We start from the raw sequence: 20,240 nt of genomic DNA on the forward strand, positions 1-20,240 counted from the left end.
ATCTTTCTCGAAAAACACCTGTCTAGCTGAATCCAGTGTGAAAAATTTCCCCCACTCTATATCTGTGCCTAAATCAAAACGCGGATTCCATGAACAAAGCTTCTTTCTTAGAACTGCATGCCTGTGGAACTCTGTTCCGTCTGCCTGCTTCCCACCGGACTACAACTTGGATGCCTTCAAGTCCAATGTTAACAAATTCCTAATGAACCGCCCCCTTAAGTAAACACTTCATCAAATCTCCACACTAACGTAATGTACTTGCAATAACCTTTATCCCTGAGTGGCTTCCGGGCCTTGATAAGTGGTGATCACTGTGTAAAAAAAAAAAAAAAATTGGTATTATTTGGCTTCATCGGACGACTCTTTTCATCATTAGTGTCATTTTCCTGTTTCAGTTGATGTAACCTCCGACCTTCTTCAGGTGTATCTTGTCGAATCTGGGAATGTTTCTGTTGAACTCAGGAATTTGAACAGAATTTCAGATGGAAACCTTCATATAATTTACAGGGTGGCGTGCTCTCCTTCTGTCACCAATGACCGGAGAGAGGTGTTAAGTAATTTATTTATTTATTGCGGACTATTATCCTCATCTTTTTTTTTATTTGTTGTTGTTTCACTGCGTTTTGGCCAACTATCCCTCTGGCCTTCGTCAGGTGGCCAAAAACGTGGTGAGACGGCAATAACTACGGAAGGCAGTAATTGCTAGGATGCAGTTAGGAAATTCGGAGTTCCTATCTCGTTGCGGTTACCACCTGATGAAGGCCAGAGGAATAGTTGGCTGAAACGTTGTGAAACAACAACTAATAATAATAAAAAAAAAAGATGAGGATAACAGTCTGCAATAAATAAATTAATAAATAAAACTCATCTCAATAATGAATTCCAATTAAATAATATATATAGGTGTTATGTAATTCGCAATTGTATTTTTCTGTCACCCACACTGAGAATTGAACCTTCAACCTTCAACATTGTGAAACTGAAGATGAAAACGGTGGTACGATGAATCCAAATAATATGAATAACCAATCCTCATCTAAAAAATTTAGAAATGTATCTTACTAATTTCTGATGACCTAAAGAAACCCCCCCCCCCAAAAAAAACACCTTGCCATTTATTATAGAGTGGAGGATTTTTTTTTTTTCTAAATTCATTTTATGCAGTAGAGTAAGTCTACTATTTGTTATCTCGTTTTCTCTCACTATCACTATTTTGATATTGCTTCTTGCCAGGGTTCGTGCAGATTTTCAATGTCCATTTTTAAGGATTTTTTAAGGCGTTTTCAAGGCTTTCTTCAGACAAAATTCATGTTTCAAAACAAAATTTGATATATAAACAATGATATAGTTAATAAAAAACAAAATTTGATATATAAACAATGATATAGTTAATAAAAAACAAAATTTGATATATAAACAATGATATAATTAATAAAAAACAAAATTTGATATATAAACAATGATATAGTTAATAAAAAAAAAAATTTGATATATAAACAATGATATAATTAATAAAAAACAAAATTTGATATATAAACAATGATATAGTTAATAAAAAACAAAATTTGATATATAAACAATGATATAATTAATAAAAAACAAAATTTGATATATAAACAATGATATAGTTAATAAAAAACAAAATTTGATATATAAACAATGATATAATTAATAAAAAAAAAAAATTGATATATAAACAATGATATAATTAATAAAAAACAAAATTTGATATATAAACAATGATATAGTTAATAAAAAACAAAATTTGATATATAAACAATGATATAATTAATAAAAAACAAAATTTGATATATAAACAATGATATAGTTAATAAAAAAAAAAATTTGATATATAAACAATGATATAATTAATAAAAAACAAAATTTGATATATAAACAATGATATAGTTAATAAAAAACAAAATTTGATATATAAACAATGATATAATTAATAAAAAACAAAATTTGATATATAAACAATGATATAGTTAATAAAAAACAAAATTTGATATATAAACAATGATATAATTAATAAAAAACAAAATTTGATATATAAACAATGATATAATTAATAAAAAACAAAATTTGATATATAAACAATGATATAGTTAATAAAAAACAAAATTTGATATATAAACAATGATATAATTAATAAAAAACAAAATTTGATATATAAACAATGATATAGTTAATAAAAAACAAAATTTGATATATAAACAATGATATAGTTAATAAAAAAAAAAATTTGATATATAAACAATGATATAATTAATAAAAAACAAAATTTGATATATAAACAATGATATAGTTAATAAAAAACAAAATTTGATATATAAACAATGATATAATTAATAAAAAACAAAATTTGATATATAAACAATGATATAATTAATAAAAAACAAAATTTGATATATAAACAATGATATAATTAATAAAAAACAAAATTTGATATATAAACAATGATATAGTTAATAAAAAAACTAAGTAATTAACAATAGAAAAGGTCATTCCCAACCCATTTATATTTGGCCAACCAAATGTTATTTTCCCTATTGTAGATTGGTCTATGTTGTGTTCATTTTACTTTTAAATTTAGAATTTCCGATATTGTGGAAATAAAAGTTATGTCCCTTATCACAAAATTACCTCTTTTTTTTAACATAGTAGTCACCATTTATCAAGACCTGGAGGCCACTCGGGGATAAGGGTTATTGCGTGTACTATCAATGGGATAATATCATAGTAATCATTAGTAATGTAGATTAGATAAAGTTTTTTACTTAATGGGGCGGTTTATCAGGAATTTGTTTATGTTGGACTTGAAGACATCCAAGTTGTAGTCAGGTGGGAAAAGGCAAACGGCAGAGAGTTCCACAGGCATGCACTTTTGAGAAAGAAGCTTTGTTCATGGAATCTACGTTTTCATTTAGGCACAGATAAAGAGTGGGGAAAATTACTGACAGTGGTTTCAGCTAGACGGGTGTTTTTTGTGAAAGATTGGCAAGGGGGGGATCAGAGATTGGAGCTCAGATGAGCACTTGCCATAGAAATAACAATAAAACAAAGACACAAACATAGGCTCGCAATGTCTCTCCTGTGGGAGAGAGGTTGCCGGGAAGAGAAAAAGGCATCGCCCACTAATCTACAAAGTCTATTTTGTATTCTGTCAAGGCAGGATAAGCTGTTTTTAGCAGCTCCTGCCCAGATATGGCAGCAGTATTCCATCCTTGGACGTACTTGGCTTTTATATAGATAGAGAATTGCATCAGTAGTGAGATATCTTCTGGAGCGGTAGAAGGATCCCACCATTTTTCCAGTGACCTTGGCAACAGAGTTGATGTACATGTTTCATTTCAGATCAGGAGTAAAGGTCAAACCCAGAAGCTTGTCAAAACATGGAGTTTCCCCAAGACGAGAGCCATCCATTTCAATTGATGCCAGATGGGGATCAGAGCGTTGATGATGTGAAGATAGGAGCTTGGTTATAGATGCATTAAAAGTAACCAGCTACCTTTTCCTCCACTGTACCATGTGCTGAAGATCAGAGGAGAGGGAATCAGAGAGAACTTTGTCATTTACGGCCTTTGAAGTGTTGCCATAGATGTTCATGTTATCAGCATAGATGTCTACGAATGATTTAAGTATGTGTTTTGGGAGATCATTGATGTAGATCAGGAAGAGATTTGGGTTTAGGATGGACCCCTGAAGGACTCCAGCATTAATACTGTGAGCTTCTGATTTCTGCTTATCAACCACTACTCTTATGAGCCTATCAGAGAGAAATGATTTAATGATTGAGAAAACATTTCCAGTTATACCATAGCTTGAAATCTTGTGAAGTAGGCCTTTATGCCATACCTTATTGAAGGCCTTTGATATGTCAAGAGCAATTGCCCTAGAAAGGAAGCCTTTGTTGAGAGATTCACTAATCCTATGAGATATAACCGTTAGCACATCTGCTGTAGATCTAGCAGAATGGAAACCATATTGCATGTCACTAAGAAGGTTATTTCTGCTGAGGTGGTTGACTACTTCTTTATTTAATATGTATTCCAGCAACTTACTCATGAGACACAGGAGACTTATTGGTCTGTACTGAGAGGGAGATGACTTATCACCTGAATTCTTAAATACAGGGCATACTGATGAGGTTTTTCAGATTGATGGGAAGCTCTTCTCCTTAGGGCACCGCTTAAACAATTTTGTAAGTATGGGGGTAAGTTCTGGTTGAAGCTTTTTCAACACTATAATTGGAATGCGATCAGGGTCAGTTGCTTTACTGGAAACAAGTTTCTTGATTAGCTTGGCGACCTCACACACAGATATTTGTATGTTGCATAGCGTGTTGTCTGTTATAGGAGGAAATATGGGGAGTTGATGGCCTTCGTCGCATAGGATAGAATTAGCTGCAAAGTTCTTGGCAAATAGTTTGCCCTTGTCTGATGCTGACGAGATGACCTCAGGCCCATTGATGATGGTTGAGATAGAACGCACGCTTCTGTTCAGGATCCTGTTTGCTATTTGCCAAAACTGGTGGGAACCAAGCTGCTGCTCAGCTACTTTGGATTTAACGGACTGAGTATATAGCTCTCTTGCATTTTTTATTACTCTTTTACAGTGGTTGCTGGCAGTCCTGAAAGCAGCTTTAATCTCAGTACATCTATTACGTTGGTAGCTATGGAAAAAGTGATTTCTGTGCACGATGGCAGCAGCACATTCTGGGGAGAACCATGGCTGGCTGTTATGTTTTTGTTGGAATGTTTTGGATGGTATGAATCGGTCTATGCCTACAATTAACCATTCGGTCAGGTCTGATACTATAGAGGACACATCCTTTTTAACATGGAATGCAGAGGTAGGTCAGATATAAATGTATGGAAGCTATCCTAGTCAGCCATAGAGTATCGATATACTGTACGGTGGAGAGGTACGTCTGAAGACTTATTTCATTTTTATCTTAACTGATACAACCAAGTGGTCAGAAGATCCCAGAGAAGATAGAACGGAACATGAACATAGCTATGGGGAAGTTGTCAGAAAAAGGTCTAGAAGGCTTGCATACTGTCCAGTAGTATCTGGCACACGGGTGGGTTTGTAAACAATCTAAATGAGGTCATAAACAATGGTGAAATCATGACAGAACCTCCCCTCATCATTTGACTTGTTACTGACGTTATTATATGGAAAACATTGGGTAGTTCATGATAAAGGGACATAACCTTTATCTACAATAATATGATACAATTTCAGAACAATGTATTTTGATTTTATATTAAATATTTAAAAAATAATTTAATAGTACTTATTTTGATTTCATTTTAAATATTGCAACACAAATTTTTACTGCACATAAAGAATACAATTTTCAAGGCGTCTGCAGAACAATTTGAAGATATTTTTCATATTTTCAAGGTAATAATAGAAATAATGGCCTTTTCAAGGCAAAAGTCAAAATTCAATGATTTTTCAAGCCTATGTGAACTCTTCTTTCTTTGTTCAGTTAAAATATGTGGTTGATCGAGAAGTTGATTTGAGTTCTATTATGGATTGGAGTAAGAAATGGTTTGTTTCGTTTAATCCTGTTAAGACTCAATGATTATTCTTCAATCGTAGACTTTTTCTTCCTGAGATTCTTATGGATGGTTCTGCTCTCGATGAGAAATCTACTCTAAAACTTCTTGGTGTTTTCTTTCTCATCAAATCTTTCTTAGAGTTCATATATTTTATCCATTGTTTTTTCTGCTTCTTGTAAAATCGGTTCTCTCTATCACTCTATGACAAATACACTATGTACGGAGTGATGTTGCCAGTCTCAGTCTTTTCTATAAATACTATTACGGTATGTGTTCTTCAAAATAGTCTGATCTATCCCCTGCTTCATTTGTTCCAGCTCGTTTAACTTGTTGGTCTAGTGATCGCTCTAAACACTTTTTCACATCTGAGGTCATTTTATTCTATCTCTACAAATCTATTATCAGCTTAATGCTTCCCTGCAAACTACAACACGGTCATCTTCAAATCTATTCTTAATATATATTTTTCAAGCCTCATAAGAAATCAAATTTTGTTGATTTTATTCATCATTTTCAATCCTTTCATAACATTGCTCATCATTTAAATACCATCTCATTAAATTTTATTCTCAATTGACTTTTGGCTTCATTAAATGTTGATTTAATTTTTTTTATCCTCGAGTCGTTCTCTCCATTGTTCTAAACACTTTCCCACTCCTGACAAATGTACTATGTATGGAGTGATGTTGCCAGTCTCAGTCTTTTCTATAAATACTATTACGGTATGTGTTCTTCAAAATAGTCTGATCTATTCCCTGCTTCATTTGTTCCAGCTCGTTTGACTTGTTGGTCTAGTGGTCGCTCTAAACACCTTTTCACATCTGAGGTCATTTTATTCTATCTCTACAAATCTATTATCAGACCACGTATGGAGTACTGTTGTCATATTTAAGCTGGTGCATCTCTGTCCCAATTTAAAGGGTTTTGATAAATTTCAGAAACGTGTCTGTAATTTGATTGGCCACACACTTTCTTATTCCCTACAACCTCTCTCTCTCAGACGTGATGTTGCTAGTCTCAGTCTTTTCTACAAATACTATAATGGCATGTGTTCCTCAGAATTACCTCCCTTTATTCCAGATCGTTTGACTCATTGGTCAAGATGCCTCCATCAATTCATTATTTTAATACCTCCTTTTTATGCCAATTTCATCTAAAAGCAATGTCATCTACTTAATTGTCATGTTGCGAGCAGTTAAATAATACTGAAATATTACATAAAACAAGTATTTCCATGAGTCAACACAAAATGATTTTGTCATGTTTGTTGGTAACGCGTGACATAAACAAAAGGGAAATAACTCATTTCTTCCGAATTGAACTGTTTTTGAAAATTAAGGAATAAATACGCCAAGAAAGCTTTTAGTAATTAATAGACAAATTTATTTTTAGTTGACCTTTGACGACTAAATATTTTTGTTTACTAGCCAGACAGATAAGTTACTAGCCAGACCCATGTGATTTTTTGGAATGTGACATCTTCGTTTCATGACGAGTATGTACATCATAATGATTTTTCTGTATCTTTTTTAATAAGTGTAATTCTAAATATACAACATTTTATGTTGATACTTGAAGGTATAAACATTCTAATTTTTTCAGATATTCTTTTAAACAGCTTTCGTTCAAAAAAAAATTCTATTAAACTTTTATTGTTTAAATAATTTAACTTTGTTTTATATATAAAAAAATGCTGAAAAGATATTTTTCACTCAGCAGTGAGCCTTAGAAGATTGTCAGTAAAAGTAATACAATCACCAAAAGATAAGCGTTTCATTATTTCTAGTCGCCACTTTGAAAAATCACTCACAAATGTGACTGTTTCACTCGCAATGTAGAGCCCTGACCTCATTGTAATACAGCTTCCTATTCTAGCAGCTTCTTTCCAAGGACTGCAAGGTTGTGGAACTCTTTTCCTGCTCACTGTTTCCTTTCTATCTACAGCCTTGTTTTTTCAAGACTAAGGTTTGCAATAATCAACTTTTTTTTTCAAGACTAAGGTTTGCAATAATCAACTTTTGTCCTTGTTAGATCCTTACATCAATAAATATTCCCCAATTTTTAATTTTCTTAGGAGTAATTTGAAGGATATTAAGGGGAGATAATAGGGACAAAACCACCCATTTGAAAAATCAAATATATCCGATTTCCTTTTAATTCACACTAAAGTTGGGGTAATAGCTCAATAATATATACATTACAAGAGCTCAAAATATAATGTCGATTTAGTGAATGTTCAAAATTTATTTCCTAAACTTAATTTTCGAAAAACTTAATTTTGATAACAAAAAATTTCACCAATGAAGCCTTTTAAATACCTGAAATTTTATCACAAGAATGTATATTTTAAAATGGGCAGAAGCAATTTACTGAGAGAAACATTGGATGAACGAATAATTTCACGAAATGGACATGTCAACTGGCCACCTCTTTTGTGCAATCTATCCCCATTAGATTATTTTCTTTTGGGATATGTAAAGTTTCATGTCTATGCTGATAAACCAGACACAATAAACCACTTAGAAGACAACATTCGACTCATTATTGCTGAAATACAGCCTAATTTAATGTGTAGAGTTGGTGAAAATCGGACCTCTACATATTACGCCATATACAAATCAACAAATAATGATAATACTGTTCATCTAATTCCATCTGTGTTTGTTTACAATATCATGTCAGCTGATATTTGGGTTTGACGATGAATGCCTGGGAAAAGTCACTCCTGATTAATGTTTAGTTTTAAAATATGCAAATGAAGAAATGATTTGCAGTGATTTTAAGTGATACCATCTTTTATCATAAATTGAACTCGTTAATAAGAAAAATTAAAATAAAATGGTGAGGTACACTTAAGCTTGAACAGGATATCATTCGATCTGTAGTCGAATGCTCTACCACTACGCTATATCTCCAGATTATAATAAATCTGTTTTTGAAGAAGAAATGATTTGCTGAAATTTTATTATCTCCCTTGGCCAATGTAACGTAAAATATTACCTTGTAAAAATATTCTTTTTTATCCATAAGAGAGAACAGCTATTTTAAAGATCAGATTTTTTCAATTTCCGATACTTATCGGATGAGTCACTGTACAAAACATATCTAAGAACACTGCCAGACGTATAAATTAACTTTGCATGAAACTTTCAAAAGATATGCTTAACCGTTTTGGAACCTATAAGAAAGGAATTCACACACACACACACACACACACACTTTATATAAAAGTACAGCTTTTTTTTTTAAACCTTTCCATTCATGTATGCTTAATTCCTTCTTTCTAGTTATATTTTAATATATTATTCTTGTATTTTATATCTCTTTAATATGTCTTAATATATACTTCCTTCATTTTCAATCTACTAGACCTTTCAAAATTAAAAAAAAAACGACCCTTTACCCTGAACACATTCCCAGAAAGCATTTTATGATTTTTTTTATTACTATTATATGCGAGGAACAAAACACTAAAAAAGTTTACCAAAATCTGATCACCACAAACGACCAAACTATAACGTCATAAAACGATGACAACCATCGCGCTAAAAACAACCAATATTTCCGTGTTTCAAACCTGTAGCTGTTGTTTACAGAAGAGTTTTCATTTTTTTTTATACCATATATTTTGATATAATAACTTTTATACAAAGTTTTATACTAACTACATGGACAGGCGAGGTCATGACGTTAATGACGTACATGTACATTTCTAAAGACTATAGAATACGCAGTGCATTTTAAGACATATCTCATCACTGAATAACCCTGTCAGTTCAATAGTCACTGTTTTCATCATCAGATACTGTTTCTTCACTCATATTGTTACAATGCCCTTCTTGATATAGTCCGCATACCCGTGGACAGAGACATTATAAGTCTGTGTCTTTTGTAAGTGTATCGAAGTGTACTACAACCACTAGAACAGTTGCAGTGGATTAGCGCAGGTGAAGTATTCATCATCACTGGAACTAGACTGTTGTTCTGCAATTCCCATCCCCATTTAGTAGTAGCCATAGCCTCACCATGATCCATCCAAAGCATGACTTAGATGTAACTCTGAAGGGCATGATACTTTGTTGCAGAAGAGGTCAGTGGCAGTTGTTCAGGTGTAACAAAGGTTTTGGCTGAACCAACTTTTTGGCAGAGACTAGAATACCTCATTGCAGACAGATTATCTTCAGGTTTGCCCCCGAACAATGCCACCATTACTTTTAACCCAGCGTCTTCAATCTCAGCTAAGTTTTTTTTTCTTAGGTGTGGACAACATCTTAGCACAGCTCTTTATCAAAACCTTGTGTAAAGATGATTGTTTTCAAATTACAAAACCGGCAGAAGTAGCATAGCATCCTGTGAATGCATGCAAAAACAAGACTGCTGCAGACATTGTATCCAAGCAACTTTTTCACAGCCTTAATGTTGTATACTGTTACAGGACTCCCTTTATCATAGTAAAAATAAAGCTTTTTGTCATCGCTGGTTGACACGTGATGAACTAACACCACCGATAGATCTATATCTTCACTAATGACACTAGTACTTTTGTTAGATGACACTGACACTGCTGCCTTAACAATCTTCACACCTGCATCCCCTTTCGATTGCATTACGTGGCAACCTCTGTCCTTCATGCGTTGTTAAATGAGATTTGTAAGAGACTGTTTGTTTTCCACATTCGAAAGGAACTTCTTTTTTTCCGACAAATACTGTTTCTTTAGCAATGTTCACTTTGTTACTTGTTCAGTTTTGGCGGCGTCTCTGTTGTCCTTAGTGTTTGCTCCTCCAATGTAACCATCAAATACTATCATAGCCTTACCATGCTTTATTGTGAAAGGTGCATAGTCGTCAGCGATTGAAGAATATGTCTTTCCTTCTGACCACTTCAGTTGATGGAGAATAGAACCTCCGTCAAGAACACAATGTTCCATTTCTGGTACACCTTTGAGTACGGCGTCATCTGAACTCTGCTCTTTTTATAGCAGCCATTAGTTATGCGTTTGTTTGGTTTGTGTAACAGATGTTTTGCCTCAAAGAGGGATGGTGGTTGTGGAGAAATGATTAATAAGAGCGGACATGCACTCTCTTCAACACTGTTAAACTAAGAGATTGACTACATTCTCAACATAACTATCAGGGCATAGCTATGTGATTTATGCAGATATATTTTTAATCTTAGTTCAACAGTTTATGCGGTTGAGAAGATGCATCCCCCTGCGGTCATAATGGGCTCATGTATAAACTAGTAATGGGACGATTCCAATATTTTTCCTTGATTCTGATACAATTACCGATACTGAGTCTTTTTAAATTTCTAAATATCTAGAGAAAGACTTGTTTTTTAATTGTTAGGATTTGTCAAAATCATATTTAAAAACCGGCTGTCGAATAGGAAGTCATCAAAAGCTTTTTTATTTTTGGTTTAAAATCCTTAGAAAATCCTGCGTTGTGTAAAAGATTGAAAATTCTGGAAATTATTTGCATTTGGCAGTTTCATGAATAGAGATCAAAATTTTGTAACAATTTGGTTTAACGAATAATTTAATGATGAAACGATACAAAAATAATGACATTTAACTTTCAAAATCCTATTTAAAAACAGGCTTAGATATGATGACCTTAGAGGAAGATTAAATCTGGACATTATAAGGAGATATATGTAGAACAGGAGACTTTGATGGTATGGCCACATTGAAAGAATAGACGAGAGTTTTTGAGATAGTACGGAGGAAGTAGTTCCAAAAGTAAAGCTTCTTTATTTTTTTTAACTCAAAAAGTTGAAGGGCTATGAAGACATGAGTGCTACCATTAAAACGAGTAACATTTTGTGCTCCAGAATTCACTTTTCTACAAAGTTACAACCATTCTCAATGCACATATGTCATTCAATGATACATGTCTGCTTCTAAAGCACACCCATGACAGGTACTGCTTTCTTTGAGTCTCACACCGTCAATATCTGCAACAGAGAGATGAAACTTTCAAGTCATGAATGCATAAGTTCAGCTATCGTAACAATGCAATTTACTCTTAATCCCCATAAGAGCAAATCTCTTGGCCTTTGGGCTAAGATCAAAGTGTAGTATCTGACTTCAAATGCTGCACTTCAATTTCTTGTTCTGTCAGTGGAGAAGAAATCCTTCACGACTGAGAGAATTTTTAATTTTTGTTTCTTTCTCCACATTGAGAAACGACCCTGGTGTTTAACTCTGCCATCGTGGGGAGGCGTTGTAAGTAGGAACAATAGAATTTACAGTCCTCTCCGATCGATTCAGGTGGAATAAAAAATAGGAGGCATTAATTTTGGAATACGATCTCGTACATTGGATGTAAATAGCTGATCATTAGAATAGTTTTGATAACTTTATAATCAACCCCTTTTAGCAGTTTCCCCTTGCTTCTTAAATGATATCAAGGGAGGTTTCCTTCATCATTCTAACAACTGGCGGATGAGAGGCACACTATAAATAACGTCTGCCTTTTTTTCAGTTTGTCTATTTTTTCTTCTTGCCTACCTTTCTATGAAAATGTTTTCTCTTGTTTCCTTTTTGAAGGTTAGTATCTATTATATACTTATTATTGTTCCTTTGTAGTTTTCATGATGATTATTGAATACTGTTGCTAACGTCAGCGTGATGCATCAAAGTCTTTTTTCTTTCATGGCTTGCAGGCAGTTACAATACTGCATCCATGCAATAAAAAATAAAAGGTTCAATGTTGAACTCTGGCAGACATGGCCTATTACTTGGATACCGACCATCACCGTTCTTTCTAAATTTGAGAAAAAGAGTTATATTTACCTGGGATGTTGCACTCTTTTTTTTTTTTGTACAAGTCAACAGAGCAGCTAACTGAATTCTCGTTCTTGTCTTGCACGGATGAAGATTAGATCCTGACTTTGAAAAAAAAAAAAAAAAAAAAAAAAATATATATATATATATATATATATATATATATATATATATATATATATATATATATATATATATATATATATATATAATAACTTAAATAAAAGAACTGAAGATAAATTATGAGTTCAAAAAATGATAAATAAAATAATTTAAGGGTTTGTATTTGCAAAAGAAGACTATGAAAAAAATAAGTCTTATGGGAATTGGCTTTTGTCTCATTCTTTGAAGCATAAACTCGATACATCCATAAATAATGGAGAAAAGATGCATTTAAAAATACATTTTTGGTGTCTATTTTATAGAATATTTTAAAAGAATTTGATTTATATTGTGTGAGATTTTATATATATACTAGCAAGGGATGCCCGGCCTTGCCTGGTTGTAAAACATAATTAAATATATTTTAATTCATGCATATTTCGTGTGTATTATTACAGAGCCAATTTTCTATTGAATATTATATTGTACCTAATATGTAGTACTGATTTCAAAATATTAAAAAAAATTACTTGGGTGTCATCAGCTATAACCAAAACCAAAGCTTTTAATGCTCCAACCGAGTTCCCTACCATTTGAGCTATCGACAGATATTGAAAGATTCAAAATTAAACCACTTCAAGCTATGAATGAATTTGCACATGCGCAAAATAGAAATATGTCGGCAAGTTGAAATGAACAGTTGGCATTTCAACTTGCCGACATATACATAGTGCGTCCATCTAACCAAAGATTTTGCTCATAATAAACCATCCTTGGAGTACGATTAGTATTTTCTGTTAATTTCAGTGTTATGTGATCAGTAGTTTAAGAGATTATCGGTTAAATATTTTCACATAGGCACACACATTTGCTTTTATATATATATATATGTGTGTGTGTGTGTGTGTGTGTGTGTGTGTGTGTGTGTGTGTGTGTGTGGGGAAGGGAACCAAATGTTTTAAGGGCTAAAAGTCATTTTTGCTAATAACTTTTTTTATTTTATTTTCAGTTATATTTTTTTAATTTGTATTTTTTTTATTTAAATTTTTATTGATTTAGTTTTCCATTTTCTTGTTTTAAATCATTGTTATACTCCTGATGAAACGAGTAATTTTGTCAGAACGTTGATTAATCAACGTAGTTTTTTTTTTTTTCTAATGTTTATATAATTTCAGTTCACATATAATATGTGTATGTATGGGTGTATACGTGTGTGTATGGGTGTATACGTGTGTATATGTGTGTGTGAAACAAATTCACAAATTTTCATTAAAATATAAAATGCGAAATCGTGGTATTTCAACTTTTAATGAAAATATTGAATACATAAATAATAAACAGAGGTAAAAAGTTGTTAATATTATTTGACCGAAAGAAGAGGGAAAACGAAGAGGTGAGGTGAATAAGAAGAATGAGAAGGAAGAAGAGAATCACAATAAGGAGGAGAAAGAAAAGAAAAATGGAGGAAAAGAAAAAAGAAAATAAAAAAGAGGAGGAAGAATAAAAAGGAGGACGAGAATAAAAAAGGAGGAGAAGGAGGAAGAGAATAAAAAGGAGGAGGAAGAGAATAAAAAGGAGGTGGAGGAGGAAGAAAATAAAAATGGAGGAGGAAAAGGAGAGAATAAAAAAGGAGGAGGAGGAGAAGGAGAGAATAAAAATGAAGGAGGAGGAAGAGAATAAAAAAAATAAAGGAGGAACAGGAGAAGGAGGAGAAGAATAAAAAATGAAGGAGGAGGAGGAGGAGGAGGAAGAGAATCAAAAAGGGTGAGGAGGAAGAGAATCAAAAATGTAAGAGGAGGAGGAGGAGGAGGATGAGGATGAGGAGGAGGAAGAGAATAAAAAATGTAAGAGGAGGAGGAGGAAGAGAATAAAAAAATGTAAGAGGAGGAGGAGGAGGAGAATAAAATTGAAGGAGGAGGAGAAAGAGAATAAAAAATGGGGAGCAGGAGGAGAATATAAGAATGACGGAAGAGGAAGAGAATAAAGGAGGAGGAGAAGGAGAGAAACGCGAACAATATTACAATTTCTAGGTAATACATTACATTGTATTATTAGTTACAAAATTCGATATTTCAACAAAAAAACTAGATCAGATGAAATAGTTACCTCACATTAAAGAAAAATATGCAAAATTAACAATGAAGAAATAAATGAGAATATATTTTTGAAAAGAACACAACCATCAAAATAAGTTAAGAAAATAAAGAAAAAAAAAGGAAAGAAAAAAAATCCCTAAAAAGAAGCTTACCATTCCTGTAAAAAAAATTATTTAAATTCTTAGGAATACAACCTTATCAGGTTATAAATAATAATTTTAAAACATATTGTTAAAATTTTAGAGAGGTGTTCAATTTCCTTTATAAATTTAACATAAAATGTTCCCCTTATTTAATTTCCGACTTTAACAAATTTCTAAAATTTCGAGCAAGGGGAGATAATCAACATTTAACTTTCATGGGAAACCGAATTCCCCTCTAAACAGTGAACATTGAGTTTTAAACCTTTTATTTATTTATTTATTTATTTTAGAAAGTAATCTGACAGGTTTGGTGCTCAATCGGAATAGTATTCCAAAGATTTTGTAAAATAAAATAATTAAAATAAATCTTACAGCATAGTAAAAAAACAAACAAAAAAACAAAACAAAAAACATTTCTAGTAAAAGTTTTCGGGTGGTGTTGGGCTGTTGGGGGAAAGGGGATGCTGTCATTTTACACTAAATGTACATAAGAAACTGCCCCCCCCCACACTCGGTCTTATTTTTATCTAATGCTTTTAATTAATGAATAGGTATACAGAGGATTTCCAGTCCTTTGACAATGTATCCAAGGTTAGTCCTTGAAATGGCCGCAGCAGTTTACGATCTGAAAGCAAAAAAATGTAAAAAATAGCATACAGAGGGTTGAGTAAGGTTAGGGTTAAAAAAAATAGCCAATCGAATAAATAATAAATAAATAAGTAAATAAATAAAAAGATAAAATTAAACTTAATATAAAAAAGAAAAAGAAAAAGAGGGGGGGGGGTTCAAATCGTAAACTGCTTCGGCTATTTCCGGGACTGGATTCTTCCGCCAAAGTACTGACATTTTTTTTATAAGAGCCTATTTTTGTATGAAACATCATTGCTTAATCTTAGTCCAACGGATTATTAAAAAAAAGATGTTTAGAATATGAAGGCTGGTGGAAGAAGGGGGAGGTTAGGTTCGTCGTACGTAAATTAAATCCCACCAACGATTGTTTACTTAAACAATCGTGTGTGGGATTTACTCGGACAACCCTTCACTCTAAAATTATTTATAATTTGAGGTCGTTTACATATTTCGGTGTTTATATAGGATTAGAAAAAAAGACAAAAAATAATAATAATAATAATAATAATAATAATAATAATAAAATAAAAACAATAAAAACAAAACCAACACCATTAAACTTAGATACCCGGAATGAACGAAGATATCGTATTCTAAAACTCACGTAAATTGATCAATTTTTTTTTTTTTTTAATCAAGGAAATCCGATTTTATAATGAAGCGATGTTTTATAAATAAGTGTGGGACAACTTAATTCGAACTATCGAGATCAAAATCGGCCTTTTAATGGCTACAATTTCCTATTAAAATCGCTACAAATTGTTAAAAAAAAGGGATTTTTATATAAAAATCTACTTGATCAATTTACGTGATTTTTTGGAATATGACATCTTCGTTCCGTGATGGGTAAGTATATCTTTCAAAATTTTTCTGCAATTAAAAAAAAAAAAAAAAAAAAAAATCGGTGTAATTCTGAATTAGCACCGTTATTTCTTATTATTTGTGGTTGTTTACATGTTTCTTTTGTTCTTCATAGTTAGTTCACCCCCCCTCCCTCCCTCAAAACCAATTTCGCAAAACAAATATTCACTCCAACTTCAGACATATTTTCCCTCCACTTATTGTACGAATGATCGGGTCGCAAATCTCAACTTGAAACACTCACCGTCTAGCTACACCGAGGAGCCGTAAATCGGCGAAACAGTCTGTCTGTGGATGACTATATCTATATATATATCTCTCTCTCTCTATTCACCACCTCGTCAGATAAACATGAATATTTCTCTAAAGTCCCACTTCTTTCTTCTTTAATTCTCTCTTCGTATATGCAAGGGGGGAAAGAGAGAAGTCTGCCAGATATCGCGCATTTGCAGTCGAGAGGCGAGTTGTTAGCAATCCAACTTCACATTAGCGATGAGTCACTGACAACTAAAAAGCCTAAGAAAAGAAAGGAAAGGCTGTTTCTAAAAATAGCCTCTACCATCCGCTACTCATCACTGTTGCTATGGTGATGGCTCGTGGATTTCTAGTCAATCATCTACACCAGCGGAGGCGACGTCGCCGACGTCACGCGTTCTTATACCAACCTCTCTCTCTCTCTCTCTCTCTCTCTCTCTCTCTCTCTCTCTCACACAGCATTGAATGTGTTTCAAGCGTTTCAGTTCTTTTTTTTTCCTACTGATCAAGGCCCGAAGGCCACTCAAGGGTAAGGGTTAATGAATGTAAGGTGGTAGTGTGGTAATCGTTAATAGGGTAAATTTTGGTAGATTTGATTATTTATGAGAACAGCTCAATAAGGACTGCTAAAAGTCACCACAGAATTACCCCACCCTATATGTAACACGATGTAACTTTATTATAAATTAATATTATCAATATAACTTTTGTACCATTTAAAAGAAGGGCAAAATATACCAGTAATAATGTAAAAATTTTTTTTTCATCGTACGAAAATAATGAAATTGCGAGACGAAAATCGTGTTTACATAATTGACGCTTTAAAATAACGTTCCCATATTCCGAACGTGAAAACATACCCGTATTTAATAAATCTAGCAAAAATCAACTAATGTTCAAATTTTCGTAAAATTTTCGATACTTATCCATTTTAGAATGAAATTGCATATAAAATGCAGTTTTCGTAAAATATACGAGGGGAAATATTTTTTAATGTGTGCCCCCTCATATTTATGTTTTCGAAATTCGAACAAAATATATTTAAATCTATCGATAAAATAAACGTGTCGTTTATTTACTGTTGAAAAATGAATGTTTTAGGTGTAACACATGCTCATGTCCGCGTTCTGGTGTCACCATCGTTTGTTTCATTATAGAAACATAAGAGTTCAAATAAGTAAAAAAATATTTACTTTAAAAAAATTTAAATACACATATTGAACAAAATTTACCTTGACGTTGCAATTTAAAAGTTTATATAAACTTAATATTATTATGTTTTTTTTTTTTTAAATAGGGCTTTTTTCGAATTGATATATACTATAATCAGTTGAATTGACAAGAAAAAGAAACCTCGTAAACATTAATTAATTTTCAAAAGATTAAAACGATTAAAATTCCATTATCCCAAAATGTTCCGTTACAACATAGATTTATAATTAATTGTGTTTAAATTTTTTTAAAAAATCAAGTTTTAATATAAACATGACTCTTGTCAGCTATTTTATCGCCAGATTAAAACCAATTTGAAAATATTATTAACACAATATTTAAGCATTTTGTTTGTCTCTTTTTACCGAACAAAATATGGAACCCCGTAGGTAACAAAATGAACATTTAGTAAAACCGTATTTCATATTTAATATACAAATGTTTATAATATTATTAATCATTAAACTGTATAAATCTTAAAACCTAACAAAATTATAACAAAGATTAATTATTAATTGCAGTTTGAAGAAGATAAACAAAAGTCGCTTCTGCTTTTCCATAGTTCGTATAGTTAACACAAATTTGACGTCACGGAAACATGCGGTCCAATCTTCACAATCGTTTGGCAGCCCCTACAGCTCAACAAGAACTTGTTTACATTGGATTTAAAGTCTACCATGTTGTATTCAACTGGGAAGCAGGCCAGCGGAACAGTGTTCCATAGGTGGGCAGTTCTGGGAAAGAAGCTTTCTTCATGGAACCTGCGTTTAGATTTAGGCACAGTTAGAGACTGGGGGAAATCGTATATAGTGGTTGTAGCTAGGCGAGTGTTTTTTTGTGTAAGTTTGGTACGGGGGAACGATAGATTGGAGTTTTTTTATAAAATAGTTGCTCAGCAACTACATATTACATATTACATATGAAATTTAAAATCGATTTTTAAATATGTCGATTTAAGTAAAAACAATATTGCGTACTTAAATGTCATGTCGGAAATAGTAATATATAAAAAAATTACGGAAATTCATCATGTAAAACAACTGCTATTGTGTTTTAAGTAAAATAAAGTCTATCGCTATTGTAGAGGATGAGGGTATATAAATCCTAATCCTATTACAAAAGAAAATAATGAAACGAATGGAATGAAGGAAACAAAACTCAATTGCTGGATAAAATAAACATGTCGTTTATTTACTGTTGAAGAATGAATGTTTTAGGTGTAACACGTGTTCATGTCCGCGTTCTAGTGTCACCATCGTTTGTTGCGGGACTGGTGGTATAGAAAGAAAAGGAAATGCGTGTTCATCTCACGTTCGGGTCACCTTTATTTGTTCGCGCGTGGAAAAATGAGTGAGTAATGTAGTGGAACGAGAAATGGCCGTCTGGCATGTAGAAAGAGAAAGAGAGAGAGGGTTGACATCAGTTAAGCTGCGCGCCATGTTAGCAGGTCAATTATGCGGAGGTGTTCTCTGGCACAAGTTGTAGATAGAGAGAGAGAGAAAGAAGTCAGAAAGCGTATAAAGTGTACGTACTGTCTGTTGGCTTTTTGCTCCACATGGTAGCAGGTTGGCTTTTTGCTCCATATTGGTAGCAGAAAGGGCGAAATGGTTCGTCAACCACTCAGCTTGGAAGGCGAGCTGAAAAGGAGGAAGCAGCTTATTGCTCTTGCTTTTATAGTTGTTTCCGGTGGTCTTTTGCACATGTGTGGATTTCCTTCAAAGGGGAAGCGACATTGCCCATGTGTGCGTACGTGTGCGTACGTGTGCGTACATGTGTGTATATACGTGCGTGGACGTGCGCACGTATGTTTGTGTGCGTGTATGTATATGACAAGTAATATAGCTTGAGATGTGAATGCGTGTTTTTGTGTGAGACTAGAAAAGGTTCGCGCACTATAGACAGCAAATATTGCACGCCATGAACAAGTAATCTAAAATATTCGTTCCGAGTTATGTCCCATACGTGTGAACTCTTCACTGTCTACTTTATAACGTCTAAGAAAATGCAATTTTACCTAATTTTCCGCAAAAATTACTTTTAAGTATAAATAACTTGTTAGAAATTGGACAATTACGTCATGCCTCCCATTTATTTGTTTTGGACCAATCAAATTGGTCGATTGTATTTACTGCGGAGCGATTCACTTCCGTGGGTTTTTTTATTGTGTGCCTCTTTTTTTTCAGTTTCATAAAGCCAGCCGTACAAGAACGATCTATGAAGCTCATCCACAGCTTATGAGGCATTAATGGAGCCTCCAACTTTCGTCTCTTTGAGACTTTTATTTCAAGCCTAAATAATTAGGCTCATTAATTATTATTTAAGTCTGCTAAAGACATTTAGGTCTGAATTGCCGACCTGTTCTCAACGACTTTTCCCACATGAACATTAATTATGAACTTCTGTAATATCCTCTCAATACGAGAACTGAATCTTTTTTACATCAGAAGGCATTATATTGACCCCTTCAAACAGCTGCAAACTCATATCTTCGAAGACAGATGAACCTGCTTCGAGTTCTTGTTGAAGATGAAAGACTATCGCCTTTTGAGGTTGTTAATAGCTCTGTTTACAAAGGCAAAA

General features: G+C 32.9%; 1 protein-coding gene across 4 annotated transcripts in view; it reads right to left on the reverse strand.

Moving 5' to 3' along the window:
- LOC145248858 (uncharacterized) overlaps positions 1–16,710 on the reverse strand; it is a 92,819-nt gene extending 76,109 nt beyond the window's left edge. For 2 of the 4 annotated variants that reach the window (XM_080110584.1, XM_080110582.1), the window contains exons 1-2: positions 16,438–16,702; positions 12,371–12,466 (exon numbers count right to left, since the gene is read on the reverse strand). The gene's annotated coding sequence lies outside the window, so the exon portion shown is untranslated. Of the gene's footprint in view, positions 1–12,370; positions 12,467–16,437 lie in introns of all 4 variants that reach the window. The other 2 variants (XM_080110585.1, XM_080110583.1) reach the window with 2 other exon arrangements.
- Between the last annotated feature and the right edge of the window lie 3,530 nt (positions 16,711–20,240).

The sequence above is a fragment of the Euprymna scolopes genome, chromosome 27, assembly GCF_053919585.1.
Source record: "Euprymna scolopes isolate OS-2025 chromosome 27, ASM5391958v1, whole genome shotgun sequence".
Taxonomy (NCBI): Eukaryota; Metazoa; Mollusca; class Cephalopoda; order Sepiida; family Sepiolidae; genus Euprymna; species Euprymna scolopes.